This window comes from Symphalangus syndactylus, chromosome 15 (assembly GCF_028878055.3).
Source record: "Symphalangus syndactylus isolate Jambi chromosome 15, NHGRI_mSymSyn1-v2.1_pri, whole genome shotgun sequence".
Taxonomy (NCBI): domain Eukaryota; kingdom Metazoa; phylum Chordata; class Mammalia; order Primates; family Hylobatidae; genus Symphalangus; species Symphalangus syndactylus.
Window position 1 is genome coordinate 13,857,838 of NC_072437.2, and position 27,572 is coordinate 13,885,409.

The 27,572-nt window shown below is 44.1% G+C and overlaps 1 long non-coding RNA gene across 2 annotated transcripts; it reads right to left on the reverse strand.

The window, feature by feature from the left end:
* Positions 1 to 17,685: 17,685 nt before the first annotated feature.
* On the reverse strand, positions 17,686 to 19,722 carry LOC129463492 (uncharacterized). Of its 2 annotated transcripts, none has more exons than XR_008651191.2 (3): positions 19,621 to 19,722; positions 19,202 to 19,419; positions 17,686 to 18,373 (listed from the first exon to the last, which is right to left on the reverse strand). It is a non-coding gene; the product is annotated as an uncharacterized lncRNA (long non-coding RNA). The 2 variants fall into 2 exon arrangements; XR_008651192.1 differs by lacking the exon at positions 17,686 to 18,373 and adding an exon at positions 18,497 to 19,087.
* Positions 19,723 to 27,572: the final 7,850 nt, after the last annotated feature.

A 27,572-nucleotide genomic window follows, 5' to 3' on the forward strand; every position in this document is an offset into this window, starting at 1 on the left:
CCAAAGTGCTGGCATTACAGGCATGAGCCAAAAAATGTCCTATTTTGAAGGCAATATGTTAAATAGCATTCGAAGAACAAATTAAACATCAAGAAATACAATGGATTCATTCCTAATAATTTATAGAACTTTCAATGGTTAATACACAAGAAGAACATGTGTTTTTCTCTATGCTTCCCCTCACTACCATCAAAGGCCACTGACAAGATACCTTTTTAATAATTGCATTCTATTTCTGGCTGTGCGTGGAGGCTCATGCCTGTAATCCCAGCACTTTGGGAGGCCGAGGAGGGTGAATCACCTGAGGTCAGGAGTTCGAGACCAGCCTGGCCAACATGGTGAAATCCCATCTGTACTAAAAATACAAAAATTAGTCGGGTGTGGTGACGCATGCCTGTAATCCCAGCTGCTCCAGAGGCTGAGGCAGGATAATCGCTTGAACCTGGGAGGTGGAGGCTGCGGTGAGCCGAGATTGTGCCACTGCACTGTACCCTGGGTGACACAGGGAGACTCCATCTCAAAAAAAAAAAAAAAAAAAAAAAAAAATGAGAATAAGGAGGAAAATTGTATTCTATTTCCTAGAACTATCTTAGATGATTACATATAGTCTGCTATAGTCTGAATGTTTGTTTCCCTCAAAATTCATGTTGAAACTTAGCCCTTACTGCAAGAGTGTTAAGAGATGGGGCCTGCAGGAGGTGATCAAGTCACAAGGGCTCTACCTCATGAATGGGACTAGTGCCCTTATAAAAAAGGTTCAGGCCAGGCATGGTGACTCACGCCTGTAATCCCAGCACTTTGGGAGGCCGAGGCAGGTGGATCACAAGGTCAGGAGATCGAGACCATCCTGGCTAACACGGTGAAACCGTGTCTCTACTAAAAATACAAAAAAATTAGCCGGGTGTGGTGGTGGGCACCTGTAGTCCCAGTTACTCAGGAAGCTGAGGCAGGAGAATGGCGTGAACCCAGGAGGCAGAGCTTGCAGTGAGCCAAGATCATGCCACTGCACTCCAGCCTGGGCAACAGAGTAAGACTCTGTCAAAAAAACAAAACAAAACAAAACAAAAACCTTCAAAGAGCTGCCTGGCCTTTTTGCCATTTTGCCATTTGAGAGTACCCAGGCAGTGCCATCTGTGAGAAATAGGTCCTCATTAGATGCTGAATCTGCCAGCACTTTAATCTTGAACTTCCCGACCTCCAGGACTGTGAGTAATACATTTCTGTTGTTTATAAATGACCCAGTCTAAGGTATTTTTCTATAGCAGCAGGAATGGATCAAGAAAGAAACTTCATTTTACTTGGTGACCCTGATATTTTGCACCAAAAAGGGAGTGGGCATAGTGATTTTATTTAGTAGATGAGTCCTTTAAGTGGCAAGGCTAAAATTCTGTTTGAGAATTAAAAGGTCCTACATTCTGTGAGTCCTGAATGCAGAGTTGATGGTCAGAACCTGATATGGTTTGGCTCTGTGTCCCCACCCAAATCTCATCTTGTAGCTCCCGTAATCCCCACGTGTTGTGGGAGGGACCCAGTGGGTGATGATTCAATCATGGGAGCAGGTGTTTCCCTTGCTGTTCTCGTAATAGTAAATGGGTCTCACAAGATCTGACGGTTTTAAAAACGGGAGTTTCTCTGCACAAGCTCTCTCTCTTTGCCTGCTGCCATTCACATAGGATGTGACTTGCTCCTCTTTGCCTTCTGCCATGATTGTGAGGCCTCTCCAGCCATGTGGGACTGTAAGTCCAATACCTCTTTCTTTTGTAAATTGTCCAGTCTCAGGTATCTTTTTATCAGCAGCATAAAAAACAGGGACTAATCCCGAACCTGTCTCCAAAAGGAGTCACACAAAAATGAAAAATTCCAAGCTGCCCAGTTCCCTCTGTCAAAGTGTACAGGGTGGGTCTGCCTGTCAAAAGCACTGCATGTTCTTTTGTGGACCCTCATGCATTAGCTCCTTCAACCACTGTCACCATGATTCGAGGACCTGAGCCAGAGTGGTCGCTGGTACCTTACATCAATTACCATCCAAGTGAAAGAGGACTACCACGGCCTTATCATCTACAGTCTCAGAAGGAATATAGCTCACATCATGGATACCTCATGGTAGCACATTTTAAGAATTTTAAGAATTAGTCAACCTAATTCTTAAGGCAGGTGGGTTCTAGGGGTATTTGACTTACCTGTAGGAAAGTTTGACACATTTCAGGCACCAGGGATGACCTGAAAGATGATTTTGATACAACGGTTGCAAGGGAGATGAAAGGATCACAACAGAAACTTCAAGATAGAAAAAGCAGAGATGGGCATGAGTTTATGGCTGGGAGCTGGTGCTGTGTGTAAGTGGTGGCCTTGGCCCATGGGTTAAATGTCCCAGGAAGGTAGGAGGTGGTGGCCTTGGCCCGTGGGTTAAAGGTACCAGGAAGACGGCCACTCCCTCCCCTCTCCCCGATTTCTCAGCAGTTAGATGCTCACTCGATGGAATTAAGAAATCAGGGAGGACAAGTTTGCCTCTAGGCTTTTCAATAACACACACTGTAGGTTATCACAGCTGTGAAAAGCAGGTTTTAACATGTTAGGGACAGTTCAAAGCGGGATGCACAGAATGAACCCTGCTTAGGAGGACAGGCCCAGAGAGGTGGTGAGTCGTTGGGAAGATGCTAGGAACTATGGCAGTTGTATTAGTCAGTGTTCTCCAGAGGGACAGAACTGATAGGATATACGCATATAGGAAAGGGAAAAATAATAAATTTAGGGGGAGTAATTTAGGAAGAATTGGCTCACACAATTACAAGGCAAAGTCCCACAATAGGCTGTCTGCAAGCTGGGGAAAGAGAAGTTGGTGGTGGCTCAGTCCGAGTCGGAAAGCCTCAAAACCAGGGAAGCTGACAGTGGAAACTTCAGTTTGCAGCCGAAGGCCTGAGGGCCCCTGGGAAGCCACTGGTGCAAGTTCCAAAGTCCACAGGCCAAAGAACCTGGACTCTGAGGTCCAAGGGCAGGAGAGTGGAATCAAGCCTCCAGCACAGGAAGAAGAAAGAGAACAAGAAGACTCCACCAGCAAGCTTCTTCCACCTTCTTCCACCTGCCTTGTTCTAGCAGCACGATTCAATGGTGTCCACCCACATTGATGCTGGGTCTTCCTCTCCCAGGCCACCGACTTAAATGTCAGTCTCCTCTGGCAACACCCTCATAGGCACACCCAGAAACAATGCTTCACCGGCCATCTAGGCATCCATTAATGCAATCAAGTTGACACCTAATATTAGCCATCACAGCAGTGAAACGAACTCTTTTCCCTGAGCATCTGAAACTATGTTATGGATTGAATTGCACTTGCCCCAACTTCATATGTTGAGGTCCTGACTCCCAGAACCTCAGGATGTGACTTGATTTGGAAATGGGGTCCTGGCAGTAATTAGTTAAGATGACCTCATACTGGAGTGGGGTGAGTGTCTAATCCAATATGGCTGGTGTCTGCGTAAAAAAGGGAAATTTAGACAGAGGTGTGCACACAGGGAGAGTGCTGTGTGAACATCAAGGCAGAGATAGGAGTGAAGCTTCAGGCCAAGGAGCACCAGATATTGCCAGCAAACACCAGAGGCTGGAAGAGGGGCGTGGGACAGATTCTCCCTCCAGAGGAACCAACCCTGCAGACCATGAGCCTCCAGAACCACGAGAGGAGGTAGGGTGTTGTTTAAGCCACCAGCCTGTGTACTTGGCTACGGCAGCCCTAGATAGGACATATTATTCAAACTCAAGCTCATGGAAGTTTCCTAGGTTCAAATATTCCTTTCTCCTCATGAGCTGTGTCCCCCTCTGAAAAATGAAGGTGATAAAGCATCCACTTCACAAAGCCATCGCAAGGCCAGGATGAGAGACTACATAGCTAGGGTGCTCTCTGGTACTAACCTGAAAAGGATTTAACAAACACTGGGTGTTGTTGTTAAGATTTTTGCTTGATGATTCATGTTCAATGTGAGAGTTGGGGGCTCTAAAATTTGGCATAGTTTAAGCAAAAGCTATTTGTTTGTATGTTTGTTTGTTTGTTTTTGGAGACAGGGTCTCACTCTCCCCTAGGCTAGAGCGCAGTGGTGTGATCATAGTTCACTGCAGCCTCAACCTCCTGGGCTCAAGTGATCCTCCCGCCTCAGCCTCCTGAGAAGCTGGGAACTACAGGCATGCACCATGATGCCTGGCTAATTTAAAAAGTAGTGTATGACAGGGTCTTGCCATGTTGCCCAGGCTGGTCTCGAACTCCTGGGCTAAAGTAGTCCTCCCTTGGCCTCCCACAGTGCTGGGATTCCAGCGCAAGCCACCACGCCCAGCTGAGCAAGAGCTGTTTGAGTTTCATAAGGCTAGTTGTGTGTATAGAGGGCCCAGTGGGGTGGCTAATTTAAAAACTGGGCTTATAAATCAATTGTTTAATAGTGGTAAGTTCACCATGTGTTTTGAGTACTTTTTTGTAGACGTGTCTGTATTTCAGCATCAAGCGTTGCTTTCAGCACCTCTTCCGGTTAAAATGCACAGGAGCCATTTCTCCTGTTTCAAGAGTCTTACATGGACCTTCACGGGGTGTATCTGGAACAATCCCCACAAATGCATCTCCAGAAACAACTGCATATAGGCTGCTTGTGGCGGGTGTAACAGCCACCTTTACCAGCCTCCCTGCAGGGACCAGGAGCTCAAATCCCACCGCCTCTTCAGATTAGCTGAAGCTTTGCTGTTAGAACATTAACATGTGAATGGAAAATGTTGTTCTGTAAAATATTGTCAGTAACACTGGCTTTGAGCTCAATATTTGTGTGCCTCTAGAACACTAGTTGCCCTTTTTCCATTAACTAATCTAAGGATCTTTTCGTGTGAAGAAGGGAAGGGAGGAGAAAAGGAAAAAAGAAGGAAGAGAAAGTAGGGAGGAGGAGGGAAATGAAGCTTGTTTTAGTTTGCAAACGAGAGGACAGGCAAGTATGAAAGCCCGGGGATTCAAGCCTTCTCTCTGGGAGATTTGAAAGCAATGGAAAGAAAAGAGGAAGTCATCATAACTTGTCTGGAAACACAATCAGATAAAGCCAGGGCCCACCTCCAGCTTGCAGGTACCTGGCCGAAATGTCCTGCAGGTCAGTAAAGATTATTAAGAAAATGTGTCAGCAGAGCCAGCTCATCAACTGTGTAGATCGTGGTTTTGATGTGGGAAAAGGTGAAGGTTTAAGAGGGCGAAAGGTTTAAGTCTCACTGGTTACCTGAGAATTCCTTAAATCTAGAATAAAATAAAGATTTGCTGGCTGATGGCTGAAGAAATGAACCTCCTTTATAATTCTATAAAATAATTATATAAAATAACGACAGAAATCTGAATGGGGATGTCTGCAAAAAGGGAGTGGGCAGTGAGACCTTTGCTCCCCTTTGCTGACAATCTACTTGCATTCATGGCGACCCGGTCTTTACAGCTCCGTGGTTCATCTTAAAGGATCAGCAGGGAGAGGTCTGGAGTGTGGACAGCCATCACCAGGTGCCTTTCTTCTGGTAAATTTTGCAGAATTTTTATGAAGTAGTTCAAAGAGAAGGTAAAAATATTCAAATTCAGTGATGCATATCATTTTTTGCTACTTGAATTTAGGGAAGATCATGGAAAAGGAAACTTGTGGATGGAGTCTCAAGGAATGCAAGTCTGGGAAGCAAATGGCTTTTGAACTGAGGCAAGGTGGCTCTGCATATTCTGTGTATATTACAGATGGTAATCCGCCAATCTGCCCAATGACAAGAAGCAAAACATTAGTTCTTGTACAATGAAAATAGCTGCAGCAAAAATTCTTAGGACTTCCTTCCTTTATGGAAATACTACAAAGAAACAAGTTGCAAAGTATCTTTATGTACTACCTTTAATATCTCACTTTTATTTGTCCAGTGAGTCTTTCAAAGTTTTTAGCCCAAATGAAAATGTGGCCGTTTGTCAAAGTACCCCTCTTCTCCGCACCTTTTCTTTTGTAATTCAATTCCTTTTCTTCAGGAAATTGCCGTGTATTGGTTTTCAAATATTTTGCGATGTGTTTGTCCTGTCCATAACGAGAATGGAGCTGTTTTCCCCAAATCTGAGTTTCTGTTTACACCCGCCTCAAAAGCTGTCTGAAGCAGGGCTCCACACCCAGTTTTGTCTGACTTCAGTTTCCTTTTTGTTTCCTTGGGTTTCCCTTTATTTTTCCCCCTTAAGCCTTTCCTGGCCTTCCAGGTTCTTCTTCCAGCCCTGACGGCTATGTCTCAAGGGTCTGCAATGGCGAACGTCACTTTGCTTTCATTCCTTCCCATCCAAGTGCTGGTCGGGCCAGGAGAGGTGGTGGGTGCAGAACCCTGCTGGAGGCAGCTGTTTAGCCCTTTGGAACCGTGGTTCATACCCCACTTCTCCTCTGCGTGCCTCCTTCCCCTTCCTCAGAAAGGCCTTAGTTAAGGTTATTAGTGTGACTGGCAATAATAATACCATTACACGGGTAAGGATGATACAAGTGGGTTCAGGAGGTAGAGGGTATGAGCAATTTGGATGAAAGGAGACAGCTGAGGAGGAAGGAAACCCTTCCCCGTGTAGATACGAGAGAACATGAGCCTGGGGACAGCAAAAGAGCCTTGAGTGATGGAAATAACAGCATGGAATCTCAAGTTGCAGGCCTGAATAAATATGTGGCAATGTGCAGAGACCATGAGCAGATGCAAAGAGACATTTATAATTGCGTTGGATTGTTCCTTCACTGCAGAGGAAAGCATGTTTAAATAATAATTTAAAAAAGCTCTTGAGACTCCTTCTTGGCTCTGTAATTATTCGAGTCTTTGTAAGAGTGTAGAAGGTTGCCTTCTCTGACAATGTTAAATTTATAAATTTCACTGCTGGGAAACTTAAAGATTTTTCTCAGCCTTTAAAAAAGATAGCAGTGGGGATCACTTTGTGTTAGCATTTGCCTTTAAAATACAATTCAGCAAATGCATGGGCATGTTTGGATTAAGATGCTGTAGTACCTGTATGATCTACTAAGTATTTGTCATAAAATTAAGAGAGAAGAGGATTGAAGGGGCTGGGGAGAGGGAAGTTTCTGACCCTTATTAGAGTGAGCATATAATTTATCTTCCATACCTGTTCATCTTTTAAAACATTTTATTTTTAACTAATTTCTAACTTACGAAAACTAGGTAAGTATGAAGCACTCACATATCTCCTTGACCCAGTGTGGTAAGATGAATAATAGCCCCCACTGATATTCGGGTTCTAATTCCTGGATATTACCTTACACAGCTAAAGGGACTTTGCCAGTGTGCTCATCCCAAGAATCCCGAGATGGGGAGAATCTCCTGGGTGGGCTCTAGATGTAGTTAAAGTGGCCTTATCAGCAGGTGGCAGAGGGAGATTTGAGACAGATGAGGAGAAGGCAAGGTGGCCGCAGAGGCTGAGGTCGGATCAATGCACCTGGAAGATGGAGGAAGGGGCCATAAGCCAAGGAATGCTGGAGCCATTTGACACTGAAAAGGCAAGAGAACAGATTCCCCTCTTCATGCCTCCAGAAGGCAGTCCAGCCCTGCTGACCCTTGACTTGAGTCCACTGAAACAGGCTTCAGACTTCTTACCTCAAGAGCCATAAGAGAATACATCTGTGGCTGGGCGCAGTGGCTCACGCCTGTAATCCCAACGCTCTGGGAGGCCGAGGCAGACGGATCATCTGAGGTCAGGAGTTTGAGACCAGCCTGGTCAACATGGCGAAACCCTGCCTCTACTAATAATACAGAAATTAGCCGGGTGTGGTGGCACGTGCCTATAGTCCCAGCTACTCTAGAGGCTGATGCGGGAGAATCACCTGAACCCAGGAGGGTGGAGGTTGCAGTGAGCCAAGATTGTGCCACTGTACTTTAGCTTAGGCGACAGAGTGAAACTGTGCCTACAAAAAAGAAAAAGAAAAAGGAGAATATATTTGTTTTAAACCACTACATATGTGGTAATTTGTCACAGCAGCAGAAGAAAACTAATAAACCCAGATTCACCAATTTTTAATGTTTTGCAACGTTTGCTTTTTCATTCTCTTGTTCTTTCTCCTCTCTCTTTCTGTGCAGTTGATTATTATCATTATCATCATAAAATTATTATTATTACAAACCATTTGAGGGTTGTAAGCCAGAATATTTTCCATAGTGAAAAGAAGAATGACAATAAGTATAAGCCAGGACTGTCCTAGGAAAACCAGAATCCTGGTCACCCCCAACGCTATTCTTGGATTTCTACCACCAGGGCCAAACAGAGACCTTGTCCCAGCTGCATGAAACCACACTTCCAAGTTCTGCTGGCCCAGGCTCTGCCCATTTCCCTCGCGGGATCTGCGAGCGCATGCACTCCTCAGCCTACACTGAGTAAGTCCCTACACATCTCTAGGCTCTGGCCCGGACCTCACACTCCAGCTTGATCTTGCATCATTTTATCTGAGTGTTTTGGTTTTCTGAACAATCCAGCTCCCTCTCCCTGAAGCCTCCCATTCACCCCTGCTCATCTGCCTACCTGGCTAACATCTCCTCACCCACTGGTCTTAAACCTAGATTTCATTCCCACATGGAAAGCCTGCCTCTGCACCCGCAGTTCCCACCCCACTAGCACAGGGGTGCAGCTCCCCCTGCTTTCTGCATTCCCATCCCCTCATGCTTTTTGTGTGTAACATCTATCACAATTGCAATGACTTGGCCATTTGTGTGCGTGGCATTCTGGTGAGATGGAATTTTAAAAAATTGCTGAGCTCCTGAAAATCTGGGAATGGGCAGCAGGTGACTGTGAAGCAGATCTTCCTAATTATGGGAAAAACATCATTTGACTTCCTTCTGTTTGCCTTGCGGGGGTGATGCAAGTAACCCCTTGATCGGACAAGTGAGAGGAGCTGACTCCCTGAATCATCTTTTCATTTCCCTTTTCTCTGTCTTCACAAAGGCTGTTCTTCTCTTGGGAATCTATAATGCTGGGGAAAGGAGGCAGGGATTGCCATAAGGAACACAAGGATGTTTTGGGAGGGAAAAAATGAAGATCCTTACAACAGCCTCTCTTTTTAAGTGAGAGACCCTGGAGCAGATGAGTTCTGCTGGTAGGCTTCCAGGAAGGTGGGAGATACTGAGGTGGCATAATTTTAAAAAATCACCAGTCACGATTTGGCCTGAAACTGGAGCTATGCATGGGCCCGGCCACCTGGACCTGGATTCATGCTTGGGGGATCAATGACAAGGTGCATGAGTGTGAAATAGGAGAAACGTTGTGACCTCGGGGTCCAAGGCTGGGGGTTCACCACACGGGAGGGGCCAATGCTAGACTTGGTGGGTAAAAGTGCATGTGGGTGCCGATGTGTTTAACCGAGAAATGTGAGTGTTACAATATATTTGTACCCTCACCTAGTAAAGTAGATCATACCAGATGGATGTGTGTGCTCGCACAACAGACTGAACTTATCTTCAGGGCAGCGGCTGTCCTTAATTGCTTGAGACACCTCCTAGTCCTAGTAGGTGATGCTAGGGATGATGCTTTGTTAAATGAATGAATGAAATGACATTTCGCCAAGTTGAAAATATCCATTCAAACATCAGCTTCTCCATTGAACTTCACAACTAACCTCGTTATCTGCATTCAGTTCAGTAAATATGCAGGAAATCTATCCATCTCTCTGTCCATGTATGTGTGTGTATATATATTAGAGTTTACATGTATATAAATATCTGTTTTCAGTTATTTTCAAGTCCTGCATATTTTATTTCACTATTTTTCTTCTGTCAACTTGACCTACATTGCTATTGGACTACCGGTTCCTTAATGAGGCCATGCTGTTCTTTTTTTAAAAATTGCACTGCTTCACAACGTTTTCAGGTAAAAACCTCTTATTTCAATGTAAAAATTAAAAGTCCAAGACCTCACCTCCCTCCCTCTCCATAGGAACTGTATTCTCAGTGTCCTTTAAGAAAATAGATGCAAGCTCTGAAGTTGCAAGGGGTTCATGGTTCTTTGTTTGGAAAGCACCATTTCAGGGGAACACCTTGTAGAATTCTCTATTCTGGGACTGCCCTTCACGTGAGGAGACTCGGCAACAGCTTCCATAATGTAGTGTTCGCTGTGTGGGAACTCCACCCCCAATACCTTCTTTTTAGCTGGGAAAAAATCTTTCACTCCATAATCAGAAAAAAACAAAAAAAGTCCCTAGTCTACATTTGCTCTCTGTTGTAGATGACTGCCGTGCTGTGCTGGCATGGCAGGAGTTGCCTGTTAGTGGGCACAGGGATGACTCCTTCATGAAAGAGATACTGAAGCCCCAGAGAGGGAAAAAATGAGCTGAGAAAAGAAACTGGGGGGTGCCATGGACAGAGTTCACCAGGTTCACAGTCCTGAGCAGGGCGAGGCTGTTTCTCCCACACTGAATGCTTCATAATTGTTTTTGGTGGACTGATGTGGAAGTTTGCATCAAATAGGCTTACTTAGTAAGAACTGACCTTGATCTTTTTCCAGGACCACAGTGGAAATTTTCAATAGGAAAAAGTCTGTTTAATAAATATACTTTGTAAACATTAAATCAAATTCACCAAAAGTTTCTTTTATTTGTGTGCAGCTTTGCACAATAAGTTCCATCTGGGAAAAGCCACATTGTCTGGAGGTGGGAGTGAATTTCTTCTATTTTCTTCCCAGGAAAGTCTATGAAATCACCAATCTCTGGTTCTCTTCACCAGAAACATTAAACTTCAAGAAGTGTCTGGGGGAGGTGGGACTCCTGTAATGAATAGTTTGCAGGTTCGGCGTTGAGTATTCGACGTTTAATACCATGAACCTGCTTTTTGGCCAGAGAGAGCCTACTGGCAAGCATAGAGCCCTGAAGCATGTTAATGATCCAAAGTTAATGTTTCCACCTTGCAATAGTGTTTAATTCTCCATATATGTCATCAGGAAATGCTAGCCTTTGAGGGTGGATTACACTCGTTTTAACAGCAAAAAGGGCACATCAGGGGGAGGAGGCTCATGAAGAGCGTCCAGGAAGCGCGGCCCCTTCAAGGAGAAACCCTGTGTAAGAAAAGAAAAAACAACAATCCCAAAGCACTAGTTGTAAGTGAAGCCGCAAGGAGCAGGTGCTGTTTCTTGGGTCTTATTTGCACTGCATATCGGTAAACAGAGTACTTTTGAGTTGCAGCGATTCCAAGTCATTCTCTTGGACTTATTTTGTTTTCCCAGTGACAGAAAAATATTCACATCCATATCCAGACTCACAAATGGAATCCAGAAATGTACTGGAGCCTGAGGAAAACGCTCTATGGTAATAGCCAGGCCTCCAGTCGTGGGAAAGCCAAATGTCTCTTCAGCGCACGAAAGGTTTAGTGGTGTTCGAGGCAGGAGTTGTGTTGTCTGACCCTTCCCCTTCTTCTCTATGATCCCACATACAGCCTCCCCATACTGTGAGGGTGTTTACATTAATATGTGAGCAAGTGGGACCCTGGCCCACCTCAGAGGCCTGATCATTGCCACTTCTAATGCCCCGGGCACTCCAGCCCAGAAGACTTAAGAGACGGAATAACCCAGAGGGAATGTGCTATTTACATATGCATCCCAGTCTCTGAATTCTATCAGAGCTGTAGGAATTGTTTCCCAAACATGTAACCTTGTGCCCAGCCACCTTCTCCTCAAGTGACCAAGCCAAGGTCTTGCTCCTGATCCCAAGTCAGCCATCGTGAAGCTGACCTGCAGCCAAGGAGCGGCCAGGCCTTAGACCCGTAGGGTGGCTGAACAACTGGACCCTTGTTCAGGGACCGTGACCTACTCAGTGACCCACGGGGAGGGACTTAGGAGTTTTCCAACATGCAATAAACACCCAGAGAAAGCCTCAGACTCCATAAGCCCTGTTTAGATGTGCAACTGCTTTTTATTCTTTAAAAAGTTTTGATTTATTATTATTACACATAATAGATGTACATATTTTCAGGGTACATGTGATAATTGAATACATTCACATAATGTGTAAAGATCAAATCAGTGTAATTGGCGTACCCATCACCTTAAATTGTCTTTTCTTTATGCTAGGAACAATCTAATTATTATCTTCTAGCTATTTTGAAATATACAATAAATTAGTATTAACCAACTGCAGTTAACCTACGGAGATCACTTTTCTTCAAAAACATTTTCTTGACTTTTCTGTGTGTTTTATCTATTGTTGTACATTAATCTATTGCAAAAGTTAGTGGCTTAAAGTCACATGATTTCTCTGGATTCTGTGGGTCTGGAATCCAGGCAGGATCAGAACCCCTGCTCCACTGTGTTCTCAGTTGGACTGGCTGATTCACTGCATTCGGCTGAGTGTTGGGCAAAGCTGGAAGGTTCAAGCAGGTCTTACTCACGTGTCTGGCACCTCAGTGGCCCCCTCTTTGTGTAGCCAGCTTGGACTTCTCACAGCTGGTTTCTGGGTAGGCAGGCTTCTTGCATGGTGACCGGCTTCTAAGAAGTAGGACACAGAAGGCTTAAAGTCTAGGCTTGGAACAGGTCCAACTTCACTACTGCTACATTTCACTGTAGAAAGCAAGGTATGAGGCCAGTCGAAATACAAGGGAGGAGAAAAAAGCCCCTACCTCTGGTCATGGGACGCAGCATGTACACAAAGAAAGGTGAGGAATTGACGGCCGCCATCTTGGTTGCCTGGCTACCACCCAGTGTGTTTCTGCAACAATAAACCTCGCCAACCAAGGTATCTTGAGCACATCTCTATTCCTCGCAATTCTACAGTGTCTGTCTAAGCCATTATCTCCCTTAGCTGGTCATCCCTCCTCATGACCAACACCTATTCACTGGAGCCCTAATACATGCAAACATTCTGGGGAGGATCCACCAGCCAGAAAAAAATCATGCTCTAGTTAGGGATACATGAATACAAAGATTTAAAAAATTCTACGGGCTAGCTTTTGAACAACAAAGCCTAAAATAGGGAAGGAATGAACAAAAAAAAAAAGATGAGAATAAATTGAAAAGATATAAAGTGAAAGTTTCCTGAGAGAAAGCTAGGAGGATATCTCATTGTTTATCTAATGTGTATTAGGGAAAGCTCCTTTTGAATTGCTTTTCAAGAGAATGAATTTCTTAAGAGACTGAGAAGGTAGGACTCATTTCTTTTGAGGCTGATCAATACGAGTCTCATAGATTCAGTCACTTGCTGATTCTCGCTTCAGAGTGCAAGGCCCTGTTCTTGGCAGTGGGGGCACCCTGCGAGTAATACAAGTTGTAACAGGTCCATTCTCACACATTGTATTAGAAGTTCAGAAGGAAGGCACTTTTCTTCTGTTATGGACTTGGCTAAATCAATGGAAACTCCATACTCTTTGTCTTCATTCTTCTTTCCTCGCCACTTCCTGCAACATCCCAGATACACGAACCCACAGCCCACTAACAGCCCTGTGCCACCCACCAGGGGGAGATGAAAACAGCTCTGATGACACACTCCTCTAGCTCCTTCCCCCTCTCACCCCTGGGCTCACTTGTCACCAGCTATTACCAGCTGAAATGCATGGTGCCTCTCAGCAGGTGAGTTCTTCTGGCTTTATTTGAGGGTGAAGCCTTTTTGGTTTATTTTGTTTTTGTTTTGAAGACCACCTCCCGTCTGGTGGCCATATGTAGCCATCTGGGCTTCCCATAAACCACCATAATGATAAGGCAGGACTCATAATATCATTTTCGTTTTCCATAGATGGGCTAATTTGAATTTAAGATATGGTGTGTTCAGCATGTTCAGAAGATGGGACCCTCAAGTCAAGTTAACCTACTTTTAGATTTTTCTGCCATTCATCTACCCTGGGAGATCTTCCTGCTCCTGACCCTTTCAGCACCTCTTTGTCCCTGCGGTCCTAATTTGGGGGTAAGACTTGGCTCTCTCCAGGCCGTCTATCAATCATTTTTGCTCCTTATGCAAACACAGACAGTTTTGTCATTATTCTAAAAATAAGTGCTTTTAAGGAGGCTGGGAACCAGTTTCTCTTGTTCTGTTCTATAGCCATTTTTACTTGTAGCAGCAATAACAAGCCATGCCTACTGTTTTTCAATGTGGTAATATGGTTCTGTCTCTGATATAAACAACTCACCTTTTGGCCTTGCAGTTTACTCACTGGGGAGCATGATTATTTTCTTTATTGCCTTGTAAAATAGCTTGCCTGTCACATTATAGCTTAATTGGGAACAAAAAATAATAAATAATTTAAAACAAGGAAAATTGCTGTCTGTATGCGGAGCTGAATAAAAACACGGCCCCGGCATACATCCCTCCAGTGTCACTCAAGGGTTCTAGAACACAGGGCTTTAAATCATATTTGGCATCAAGCACGCCTTTGAAACTTTTCAGAACTTGTTTTTGCCTCCAATTTCCCAATAAAAATGGTTCAAATTATTTTGTTTTTTTTCCAAAGTAGATTGAACCTTTCTTGTCATCAGATTCGTTCAACAGAAAGGATGTTAATATTGCTCACCATTGACCCATCTGCAAAAAGGGGGACAGAATAGTAACTGCATGTCTGGTTGGCTGAAAGGACTGACAGGAGGAAATCCATGCAAAGTGCTGAACAGAAGGCCTGGCACAGAGTAAAGACTGCAGAGATGTGAAGAATAGAGAAAGGCTGGTGTTTTTTTACACACATAAACATTTGGATGCAAATAGAATCAATGCCCTTCCCTGAAAAGATGGGTTTGGCCACTTAAAGAGCCTACCTCTGGGGAAAGGAAGAAAGGGTCTGGAGTGAGATATGGTCCCTTTCTTGTTGTTTACTCTGTGATGGCTTATTTCACGTGTCAACTAAAATCATGGGTAGGCTATGGTGCCCAGCTGTTTGGTCAAACTCTAGTCTAGATATTGCTGTGAATGTATTTTTTTAGATGTGATTAACAATTACATTCAGTTGGCTTTGAGAAAAGCAGATTACCCTTTACAAGTTAGGCCCCTTGCTATCAGTTGAAGGCCTTAGGAGCAAACACTGAGGTTTCCTGGAGACCAGGAATTTTGCCTTAAGACTGCAACATAAAAACCCTGCTTGAATTTCCAGCCTGCTGGCTGCGTTTCAGATTTGGACTCAGGACTGCAATATCAATGCTTACCTAAATTTCCAGCCTGCTGAGTTGCTCTGCAGATTTCAGATTTCCAGCCCCCACAATCCCATGAGCCAATTCTTTAAAATACGTCTCTCCGCAGATATAGATATAGATATACATGTACATCCTATTGGTTCTATTTTTCTGGAGAATCTTGACTAATCCACTATCCTTTTGTTCTCTTTGAATTTATTTTTAACCATATTATTTCATAAAAGAAGATATTGGATTTCAGGGTACAGATGGATGTAGGGCAAACTCCTTGATGCCTCCTCATTCAATCTCTGAGCCATGCGATCATGGGGACTGCTAGTCACACAGACAGTTTGGAAGCCACTGGAGTATGTCACCTTGTGGCTTCCAACCAGGCATGTGCTAACTAGACTCCAATTCCAAGAGTAACTGTTGGCGCCCAAATTGTGTCAGTTGTCAAAATTTAAAATACCTTTTAGTGATAATCTGGGACCTATCATATATCATCAGGAAATCATTAAATTGCTGTAGTGGAATATGTGATATTGTCTCTACAAGCACTTAATCTTTTGAAGTGCAGAGATGACTTTGGGGTATCCTAAGCAACTGTTTAATCTGAGTCATGAGTAGGGATAGATCTGGTCACTTAAGGGCTGTCTCATCCTGACAAATCCCCTACCTTTCTGGGCCTCATTTCTTCTTGAAAATGAGAAAGGTTGAAGTAAGTTGTCTTTTAAATTTACTCTCAAGTTCCACAAAGTAAAAAGTCCCATGAATATTGCGCTGCCTGGTTCAGCTGCTGTTATACACCCTTTGTAGCCAAAAGCAACTCTTTTCCTAGGAGCTTAGGCTCACGGGACTCATTGTGCTGAAGACAATGGGATGATGGCTTCAGACCCTGGTTCTACTGTTTCTGCTGGGCCTGAGGAGAGCATGAGTGGTTTAACCAGCAATGGCTCATTAATTCAACATTAAGTGGGAAACCAGAAGAGCCCTAAGGTTGAGGAACTTAGAAAAATGCCAAAATGTTGAACATGAGCAAAGTACAGATTAAGAGGAAAGCTTTATGCGAGAGGAACGTGGATTTCTAGGCATCAAATGCCAGCATGATGCATAATTGGCAGTCTGTGCCTTGATCTGATGAACTTTGCTGATTAACACCATTATGTTGGAATCTACGGTAAGGCTCCTGCCTCCATTCTGTGACTGTTTGGTTTTAGGCACATGCATGCATTATTTTACCGAATCTTTACAACCAAGCTATGAGGTCGGTATTATTTTCCCATTTTTTTTCAAGTGATGATAGGTACTGAGGATCAGATTGTTAAGTAAATTTTCTAGGGCCAGAATATTAAACTGATAAGTGGTGGAGCTAAGATTCTATTTTTTGCAACTCCAAAAATCCATAGATAATCATTTGTACGTCTGTGTTATGAATGATTGAAAAAAATGAATGAGCGAATGCATATTTTGATTAGCTTGTTTGATAATTTACAGCAATAAATTACCCCATTCTTTGTAGAACACATTTTGCAATAATTTTCAGAACTGTATTTACACAGATGAGGAGGTACTCCCCAAAATATGGAACTTTGGTATTGCAGGTTCTCTGAGCCCAGAAGGCATGCATAACCAATGCTGTCTTTTAGAGTCTGAGAATTTGGCCAAACAAGGGGTGTTGTCAGAGACATCACAGGGCCACCCATACATAAATGTTCATTACTCTAAATTCTTTTTTTTTTTTGGTGGGGGGGGCACGGAGTCTCGCTCAGTCCCCCGGGCTGGGGTGCAGTGGCGCGATCTCAGCTCACGGCAAGCTCTGCCTCCCGGGTTCATGCCATTCTCCTGCCTCAGCCTCCTGCATTACTCTAAATTCTTTGTTCCGGGAATCGATGGTGAAAATCTCCCCCTTGAGTGTCAAGCTGTCACACTGGGTAGATGAGATAAGTCACATACACTTGCATCACTGCAATTGTCTTATGGTTAGTCATGCATGCTTGTTTTTAGGAATAGTTATTTGACAAAAGAATTCATGACCACAGGGCCCAACTCAGGAGCAGGCAGGCAGAGGCCGAGGTGCTGCAAACAGAGGGACCTCATGGCCGTACCAGTGGGAAAAACCAAAGTACTCCCAACCTTCTCCCCCACCCAACATCCTCCTCCTCCTCTTTACTGAGAAAGCCTCTTTCTGAGAGATAGAGGAGGGACGTTGTCTCTAAAGAGTCGTTGTTAAATTATACAGGTTTTCCTAGAACAACACAGGATTGTGAGGAGTGAGTTGCACAGCGTCTTAGTCTGTTGTGTGCTGCTGTGACAGAATATCTGAAACTAGGTAATTTACAATGAGCAGAAATGTATTGGCTCATAGTCCTGAAAGCTGGGAAGGCCAATAGTAAGGTGCCAACGTCTGGAGAGAGCCTTCTTGCTGCATCATCACATGGCAGAAGGCGAGAAGGTGAGAGAGGCGGGGGCTAAGCTCACCCTTTTATACCAGCACCAATCTCACCCACGAGGCGGGCCCTACATGGCTTTATCACGTCTTAAAAGTCCCACTGTCTAATACGGCTTAAATTTCAACATGAATCTGGGAGGGGACAAACATCCAAACCATAGCAGGCAGCTTCCATTCTAGACTTTTGTCAGCATGGATTATTTTATTGAATTATATTATGGAATTGTACAGAGACAAGGGCCGTAATGATTAACTGGGTACAGGGTTGCGGGTGGAGCAGAAGAGCTGGGCAGCAGCAGAGAGCAGCATTGGGCCAGGTCCAGTGCCTCAGTCGGGAGCTGGGCAAGAGTAGACCAGAGCGTACACAGATCCTCGGGCTTTTCCAAACGGGAAAGCTGGGCATTCAATACTATGGATATTTTGAGGGGAGTGGCAAAATAAGGCGAAATATGTTAAAAATTTGAACTTGATCTCCATTAGAAGCATAGTAATCCTAGTTTTGAAAAACTTCAATCAAAATCATTCAGGTTTTTTAACAAGTTCTAGAAATACATTTTCTAAATGAAATATGAATTGGATGTAATACAGAAATGGCAACCACATGCCTCGTCTCTTCCCATCTGCTGTGTTTTCTGCAGCGTGATGTGGTAGAAGGAAGCCTGGAAAAAGTGTCTTGGGTCATGAGTCCCCCACTCACTCGCTGTGTGGTCTTGGGCAAGTTTCATTTCTCTGAGGCTCGATGCCCTCATCTGTAAAATGAGGAGAGTGGAATGGATGATTTTTCGGTTTTTTTCTAGGTCTAAAACTCTGTGATTCTTCCAGAAGTTTTTTTGTTTGCTTGCTTTGTCCTCTGCATTCTATTTCAATAGGAAAAGGGGAAGAGGAAAAGCAGAAAGAGCAAAAAAAAAAAAAAAAAAAAAAAAAATTAAAAGAGATCCAAATATTAAATAAGCCTCAATCGAGTATCAAGCACCACAGAATTAATAATCAGAAATTACTAATTTCTGATTAATAAATTACATTTATTAATCCTGATCATAATGTAGGAAATACACAGTGTTATCATCACCATTTCACAGGTGTGGACTCCAAGGTGAAACATTTGACCAAGGTTACATAGATGTCTTAGTCTATTTGGGGAGCTATGACAGAATACTTTGAAGTGGATGGCTCAGGAAAAACAAACTTATTTGTCGTCATTCTGGAGGCTGGAAGTCCAGGATCAGGGTGCCAGCAAAATTGGGTTCTGGTGAGGGCCCACGTTCTGGCTCATAGTTGGCCTTCTCGCTGTGTTCTACACTTCACATGGTGGACAGTGCAAGGGGTCTCTCTGGGGCCCCTTTTATTCGGGCACTTAGATCTGATTTTGAGGACTCTGCCCTCATGAGTCACTCACCTCCCAAAGGCCCCATCTATTAATACTATCTTATTGGCTATTAGGTCTTAGCATACGAATTTGGGTGGGGGACATAAACATTCGTTCTATAGCAGTAGTCAAGGTGATCATTTAACACAAATAGCGGTGACTTCAGAATGTGTCTTCTTTCCCACTCATCTTCTACAATGCCACACTGTCTCCCGAAAGGGGTAGAAAAAAAAGAGGAATAAAGTTAGACAGTGGGAGTGGAGAAGGAAGAAGAGACGTTGAAAGATCAGAGGAGACACATGTGACACGGTCTACTCACAGTGATTCCAGCAATTGCTACACAGACGCCTCCTACACAATGGTCGTAACCTTGGTTCTCATCCACTGCGTGGGAAAGCTGCAACATGCTCCCCGCTGGCAATGGTGGTTCATCCAGGGTGACTCTTAGCAGAGAAGTGTGCATGCTGGGTCCAGCAGCGTCCACCAGGGACACATGCTGAGTTTCATAACAATGTCTGGGTACCTCTGATGTCCTGCCTGGAGAAGGTTTAGAGAAACAGCAAGGGAGACAGATGGATTAGGGAAGTGGAGAGGGACCCGACAGGTCTTTATTTCACTACTCCTCTCTGTTATGTGTCTCTAAAATTAACACTGCAAGAATTATGCTAAGAAGCAAGCTTTTATGTTATAAGGATTAGAGCCACCAAATCAACCCTGTGCACATGGCACTTCTGTCACCTCATACTGTGACCTCTCGTAGGTCTTGGTCCCCCAGGTTTGAGGAGATGAGTCCCCTTGGCTGAGGCATTTCTAACAGGGCTGGAGGATTTCTGCAGGAAGTGGTTACCGGTGAGTCAGGACCTGGCACTCATCCCTCTGAGTCAATAATGAGCCGATTTCTCAGTGGGTTAGGAACAAGTGGAGGTGGAGTCTTAAATAAGTGGCAAACCTGACCGCGAGCTCTCCCGGCACCTTCTCTCCGGGCAAGGAGGTTAATGCCAACGTGTTTCCTCAGTCCCAATTTGGGTCATTATATTTTTAATTATCTCTGAATTATCCCTGTAGATTCAACATTATCTTCCATTTCCTACCTTTAACTTGAAAGCGCTGATGTGCTGCTCAGGCTGGTGACTGTTGAACAAAGCAACATCTCCAAACCTTGCCTACCCTCTTCTCCACTCTCGCCTGCAATTCCCTCACCTTTTCTCCTGACGTCTCTCTCTTGAGTCCTAAATAATGGCCTTAAAGAAAGGCAAATGCAGCCGGGCACAGGGGCTCATATTTGTAATCCCAGCACTTTGGGAGATGGAGGTGGGTGGATCACTTGAGGCCAGGAGTTCGAGACCAGCCTGGCTAACATGGCTAAACCCCTCTCTACAAAAATTCGCCTGGTTTGGTGGCTCATGCCTGTAATTCCAGCTACTCAGGAGGCTGAGACAGGAGAATCGCTTGAACCTGGGAGGCAGAGGTTGCACTGAGCCGAGATCGGGCCACCGCATGGTTGACAGAGTGAGACCCCCATCTAAAAAAAAAAAAAAAAAAAAGCAAATATGGCTGGGCGCGGTAGCTCATGCTTGTAATCCCAGCACTTTGGGAGGCTGAGGCGGGGGGATCACGAGGTCAGGAGACTGAGACCATCCTGGCCAACACGGTGAAACCCCGTCTCTACTAAAAATGCAAAAAATTAGCCGGGCCTGGTGGCGGGCGCCTGTAGTCCCAGCTACTTGGGAGGCTGAGGCAGGAGAATGGCGGGAGGTGGAGCTTGCAGTGAGCCGAGACTGCGCCACTGCACTCCAGGCTGGGTGACAGAGAGACACTCTGTCTCAAAAAAAAAAAAAAAAAAAAAGGCAAATGGCAGGTGTTGGTCTCCTTAATGAATTCATTTGCCTTTTGTTGGTTCCTGAAGAGAGAGAGAGACAGAGGCCACAGAGAGAAAACTGGGAAGGGCGAATGCTGCGTGTCCCCTGCTCAACCTCCCTGCGTCCGGAGGGAGCGGAATCGGGAATCCCTTAGCGAAAGGCAGCACCCCCAGGACTGGCTCACAGGGCTGGGGCTGGAGGGGACTCGGTGAATGACTGCTCTCTGAATCCCCTCCCTGCTTGAACTCGGGCCCTCCTCTCCTCTTCACGTCTCCCTGGGAAAGCAGTACCCCGTGGAAAGGGAGAGCGGCCTCTGCTATCCGTGCACAGGAATTCACCGAGGCACATGGCATCCTGGTAGGGAGAGGCGAGCGCTGGGGTCCGGCCTGCCAGAAAGGAAGAAGAATGGAGAAGAAGGAGGAAGGTCCAAGGAGAAGCCTCACCCGCGTAGCTCATTTTGGGAAAGCCGGCCTGCCCCGCCACACAGAGGCGCTGGGGAAGCGTGTCAGCTGCGGGGCCCTTAGGGAGACCTCTGGTCCCCGAATGAGCCTCTCAGCCGACTCCTCCTTAGCTTGTTGGTGATCCTGTCCCAGGGTTAACATAGACCAGGGTCTCTCAACCTCAGTGCAATGGACATTCTGGGCCAGGTAATGCTCTGCCGTGTGGGCTGCCCCGGGCACTGCTCGAGGCACAGCAGCACCCTGGCTCTACCCGGGAGATGTCATGAGCACCGCTTCCCCCCCAGTGACAACCAGAGGGGTCTCCAGACGTGGCCAAATGAGAAGCACCGATTAAGACCTATTCCTAGGCCAGGCATGGTGCCTCAAGCCTGTAATCCCAGCACTTGGGAGGCTGACATGGCAGAATCACTTGAGCCCATGGGTTCAAGACCAGCCTGGGCAGCACAGTGAGACCCTGGCTTTACAAAAATGTAAAAATTAGCTTGCTGTGGTGACACGTGCCTGTAATCCCAGCTACTTGGTCAGCTGAGGCTCGAGGATTGCTTGAGCTTGAGAGGTAAAGGCTGCAGTAAGCTATGATTGCATCATTGCACTCCAGCCTGGGAGACACACTGAGACTCTGTCTCCAAAGAAAAAAAAAACCAGAAACCAAAATCCAGACAGAAAAGAGAATTATTGCTTCCTTTCTAGACCACATGAATGGACTTTTCTTATTTAAGCTGTACGCAAAGCAACTGTAACCATTCAAGCCACTCTTCACTTACACAGGGAGAGGTTAAGGACTTTCAAAGAAAAGCCGATCAGACCCTGATGGCCCAGGGCTTCCTGAAGCAGCCTCCTGGGGCAGGGCCTACAGGTGAGCAGACATAAGGAATGTGGCCCAGAGAACACCCTCAAAGGGTGACTAACAGCCCCGGTTTGCCTGGGACTTTCCTGTGTTAGCCCTGGAAGTCCCTTTGTCCTGGGAAGCCCCTCTGCCTAGGGCACATGGGGACAGTGGTTAGTGGGTAGGCTCTGTGTTTGGCTGTCATTCAAGGTGGCTTTGGCTGCTTGCTTGTCATTCTGAGTTTGGGGACACACATGCTACCCTGGTTGTCAGCAGGTGAGAAGGGGGCTCTGATCAGTTTCTCACTGGATTTAGAGAAGAGCAGATGCCCCTGATCAGCTTCTCACTGGATTTAGAGAAGAGCAGATGCCCTAGGCTTGTAGCTGCCATTGCCTCTCTCTTTCAGAAAATGAGAGTTGCTAAGAGGTGAGATCAGGTGAGCAGGGACCTGTTCTTGACTCTTGCTGAGACAGTGCCTGGTGTCCATGCTGGGACCCAGGGTGGCTTCCATGGGTACACAGGTCCACATGCGAGAACCAGTGGCAGGATGGGTGAGGAAGGCCAACTGTGTGTGTGTGTGTGTGTGTGTGTTTGTGTGTGTGAGATTCACACTAGAAAGCTGCTTTGCCACCTGCCACAGGTGAGGCTGTGACTCCTCCTTGCCCTCCATGTCACTGAAGCCGTGGTTGCAGAGATCCCTCGGGGCTTGTGAACTGCTGCAAGCACTTCAAGTCTGGGGACCGTCTGTTTCCTGCCTGCTGTTTATGACCCAGAACATTGTCTCTGGAACTAGGCTGCACTTCAGTCCCGCTGGGAGCATGCTTGCCACTCATACCTTCCCTGCACTATTTGCAGTTTTTGCTTGTCTTAAATGTAAACTTTTCTTGGTTCTTTAAGTTTTAAAGAAAAAAAAGTATTCTCTTTCTTGAAGGAGAAAGGATTGATTTTTTTCCTCCTTAAATTATGTAGATAGAGATATGTCTGCACTTGGTTAGTCTCATGTGTACCAAAATGTCATTACTTATAGGAGAGCCTGGGATTTTCAAGAATAGTAACATGGTAATTTGTCTTTCAAATACTGTTTTACTTATAGCAGCAATAACAGGAAATGTGTACTATTTTTCAGTGTTATAATCTGATTCACCCTTTGATATAAACAGCTTTATCTCATCTCATTGTTTATATCACATTCCTATTCCTCTGGAAAGAACAATATTTTTCTCTCTGAAAAGTAATATATTCTCGTCTAAGGATGGCTTAAATAAGTAACAGATGGTCCTTTTTGTGTGAGTGTCCCCTACCCCCACTCATTCTCAGCATTTGGTCAGACAGGAAAATCAGTATTTTTTTGGACATTACATGTGCTTGAACTTACAGGTTTGTTACCAACTTGATGTCTTTTATTTATGTGATGGTGTTGTTACTTGGATAGTTTTAGAATATAGGCAATTGAATAAATTTATTTGTGCTTGTCAAGTGGAATGTGCTTGAACAAATCTCTTTCCTGGTTCATAGTTACCCAGGTTAGTCATGGAAAAGATGGACTGGAATGCTCAGTGTGTGCCACATGGTCTTGGCTATAAAATAGAGTTCACTGTACACCAGGCTCTTGCCATGCAACTTATTTATAACATAGTTCTATTGTTAAAATTCGTTCTGGGACCGGGACTAAATCTTTCTTGTCAAAAAATAAGGTTCATTCCTTGGCTTGGTTCAGGGGAAAGGCATACAATTAGAAGCCGGGAGATCTCCTTTGCTGTCTTGCCAGCTGGGTCAGTTAAGGCAAGGGCACGTGGCCACCTGGGTCTGTTTCCTGTCTACAGAAGGAGGATGCCTAACTTACCACAAGGGCTATTGAGAATGTAACATGGGGTAACAGTTATGAAAGTGCTTTGAAAGTTCAAAAGCACCTAAAATAGCATTTTTTTAAATATTAAAATCAAGCAATTAAATACGTTGCATAACAATAGACTCTTGTCTATAACATCATGGTTAATAGGTTGGCCTTGCTGTCAAATGAAATTCTTTGAAAAGATGTCTTTTCTTTGTAAGGGGAGCTTCAAGGAAAGAAACACAATATGCATAAGAGCCCTACTGCAAACTTGTATAAACTGCCACTCCGATGGGGGGATTGGTGCTAATTCATTTTTGCACTTGAGCATCAGATTCCTTTGAGCCTAGTAGGCCCTTAAGTATATTTTAAACAAAAACATGATTATTGTTGTGGATAAGCTATTTGTGCTCTCCATTATCTATTTTTATAATTGTTAAAAATGATATTTTTTTCCCTACTAGATAGAAAGTTGAGAACATGATCCCTTATGTGGACATCTCTATCTGCTTGTTTTTATGGTCTGCGAATGACGTTTTTTGTGTGCACCATTACAAAGTCTATATGTGATTATTGTTGAAAATTTGGGCCAGGCACAGTGGCTCATGCCTATAATCCTAGCACCTTGCGGGGCCGAGGGTAGATGGATCCCTTGAGCCCAGGAGTTTGAGACCAGTCTTGGCAACATGGTGAAACCTTGTCTCTACCCAAAATACAAAAAGTAGCCAGTTTCATAACTTGATCTCAAAATAAATAAATAGATTAAAATGTAAAATACAAGAAAAATTGAAAAATACAGATGTACAGAAAAGAAATAACCACCCATTATCCTCCAGGTGTCACAGGGTCAGATCTCCAACATATATGGTAGTGTAGAAAGAGGTAAGTCACATAACAATATTTATTATGATAGCAATTACATAAAAAGTGTACATATTTATATGGATTCTTAGGCATCTGTATCTGTATGTGTATGTATATGAATGGATAATGAAAATATAGAAAGGATGCATTGGAATGCACAGATTAAATCTAGAGAGAAAGTAGACAGAGACATTCAGAGGAGAGAGGAATGCTTGCAGGCAGGAATATGTGGGAGCTTTATGGAGGAGGCTGCATTTGAGATGAGACTGGGAGGACTCGTACGACTTTGATAAGTACAGAGGGATGGGAAGCATCTTCCCATCAGAGCAGTAGATGAGGAAAGCGTGGTGTGAGGCCTCTGTGCGGTGTGTTTGAGGGTATATGAGTAGTCCGGTCTCTCACTGCACTGTAGAGAGGTGAGAGAGCCCCTTGAAAACCTGGACTAGAGAGGCTGGAGGAATGGGAAAGCCAGTTTCAAACAGTGGGAATCAACCTTTGAAAGCTTTGGGTGAGTGAAATGAAAAATTACGATCTTTTGAAGACCAATCAGGTGCTGTTTAAGTAGAATGAATTAGAGTTAGTGGAGATGAGAGGTAGTAAGGAAAAGAAAACGATTGGTAATCTGGGTCTGAAATGACTGATCACTGGAGAAAGATAAAGCCACTGGAAGTGGAATGGAAGACATTCTGAAGAAGTCATCACACTTGGTGCCCGATAAGAAAGAGGTACACACAGAGGAATAAAGGACCTAAGGTTTGAGCTACAGAATCTTAAGTCTAAAGGACCGTTTGAGGTGATGTTGCTATTGCCAGAAGCAGGGAAGACAGAAGCTGTATTCCATATAAAAAAAACCTATTATATTTTTTACTGGAAAAGATCTAAATGTCAGGAGTTGGTATGTGGTTTAAATTGTCAAGATTTTAGACTGCTGCTTCTTGGAAGTGTGATATAAAATGCTGTAATGTGGTGTGTTGCTGCAAATTAGGTTTATTGATTTGGTATTGTCAAGAAATATAACACCTCAAAAATAGGCAGACTGGGGAAAAGGATACCCCACTGGCAGGTGTGGGTGCCACTGTATGATTTTCTAGCACCAAAACGCACGACAAGCTAGCAGTGTTGGTGCTAGTGCAGATTGCATGGAAAGCACCCTGTTGTTTTTCCAAGCCCATTGGATGGGAAATTTATGTCCACCTGCAGTCTGACCTTGACCCTGGCCATTTATAAGGCATATGGAGGTTCTTCATGGCACGTGGGAGAATAGATGACCCTCTCTATTTTTTTTTTTTTTTTTGTCAAATGGGTTTCACAGGTATATAATAAGGTCTTGATTTACTTTTTTAAGGAAAAAGAGGATAATAATAAGAGGCTGTGATTTGAGGGTGAGAAACAAAAGGGCAGCTCCAAGGAGGGTGAGTCAGGAATGATCAAGAAGAGAGATCTCGAAATCTACTGGCTTCCTGCAGTGCTTGTGGCTTATTGTTCCTGGCCCCATAGAATCTTCAGACTAACACAGCTGTCCTTTCGTGGCAGGAGATATTTGAGAATCTGGTGGGAAATTTTGTTTTTTAGTACACTTAGGTTGCTTGCGGCAGCTTGTTTCCATTTTTCTATCACTTATGTAGCTGAGATAATGTGAAATATTCTTCGTCAATTAAATTAATATATACTATGAAACAGATACAAATTTAACATGTTTAACAATGAAGTATAGCTTTAAAATATCTTTTAAAAATCACAAGTTAGAATAGTTGTGATCACAATCAGAACTAATTTTTTTTACAGTAAGAATAACTAATATATTTATTGCTATTATCATCTTTTCCTGAACAAAGTTATTGGACCTTTAAGAATTATACTTTAAAATCATTAATTATACTTAAAATCATTAAGATGAAACTTGATTTCTTATCTTTTGGTATGAATAAAGAGAGTATTTCTGGAATTGTAAGTAGAAGTAGGCAAGGAATATGTTTCAATTTTTAAAGTATTTTATATGATTTTATCAGTTACCAAAAAGCATGTGGTTTTGTTATTAATCAGTTCCGTTATTTCATTTATACACGATAGTAACATTCTGAAATTGTACCTGCAACAAGCCATAATTGACAACCTTAAGACCCACTGGGGCATTACTGGATAAGAAACAAAAGTTGCTTTGAGTCCTCAGCTCTCAGCGGTGCACGGTTTCCTTTCCTCTGAGCCCGGGGATTGGCAAATCTTCAGCCTGACTTAGAGAGATACTCTTCCCACAGCTATTCCCTTCAAAGCCCATTCTTAGCAGAGCTTCTGTCATCCGGAATTCTTCCTCTAAGAGCCAACATGCTCTCTTTTCAGGTTTTCTTTTTCTTTTTCTCTGTATTGAGTTGACTCTCAATTGGTGGCTTGAGAAAATACCAAAGATCTTTTTTGCTTTTGCTGCAACTGGATCGTGAACACTGACTTTCCACGTAAAAACCGGCTGTGTGTGCGTGAGTTTGTGGGGCAGGCTCTGCAGGGTGAGTCACCATTGCTGATAGAAGGAACGTGTACGTGGGGAAAATCCGGGAGAACTATCCCCCCTTTTTCAGAAATTTTCCTTGTTGACCTTCACCTGTCTGGGAGGGGCCTGAAGAACCTAGGTCTCTAGGTGACCCCTCCGGAGATGACAGGCTACACGGTTTGGCACAGAGTAGAAAAGAGGTCTCTGATGGATGGTTGTCATAAACACCCACCTTTGAGCTTTAAAATACTATGCCTTGGAAGGAAAATAACTTCAGTTTTGGATGTCAATCAGAAGAAACAGCCAGGGACCCTTACTGTATCTGCATTATTTGCTACTGACCAGTCCATTTGCCGCCCTGCCCAAA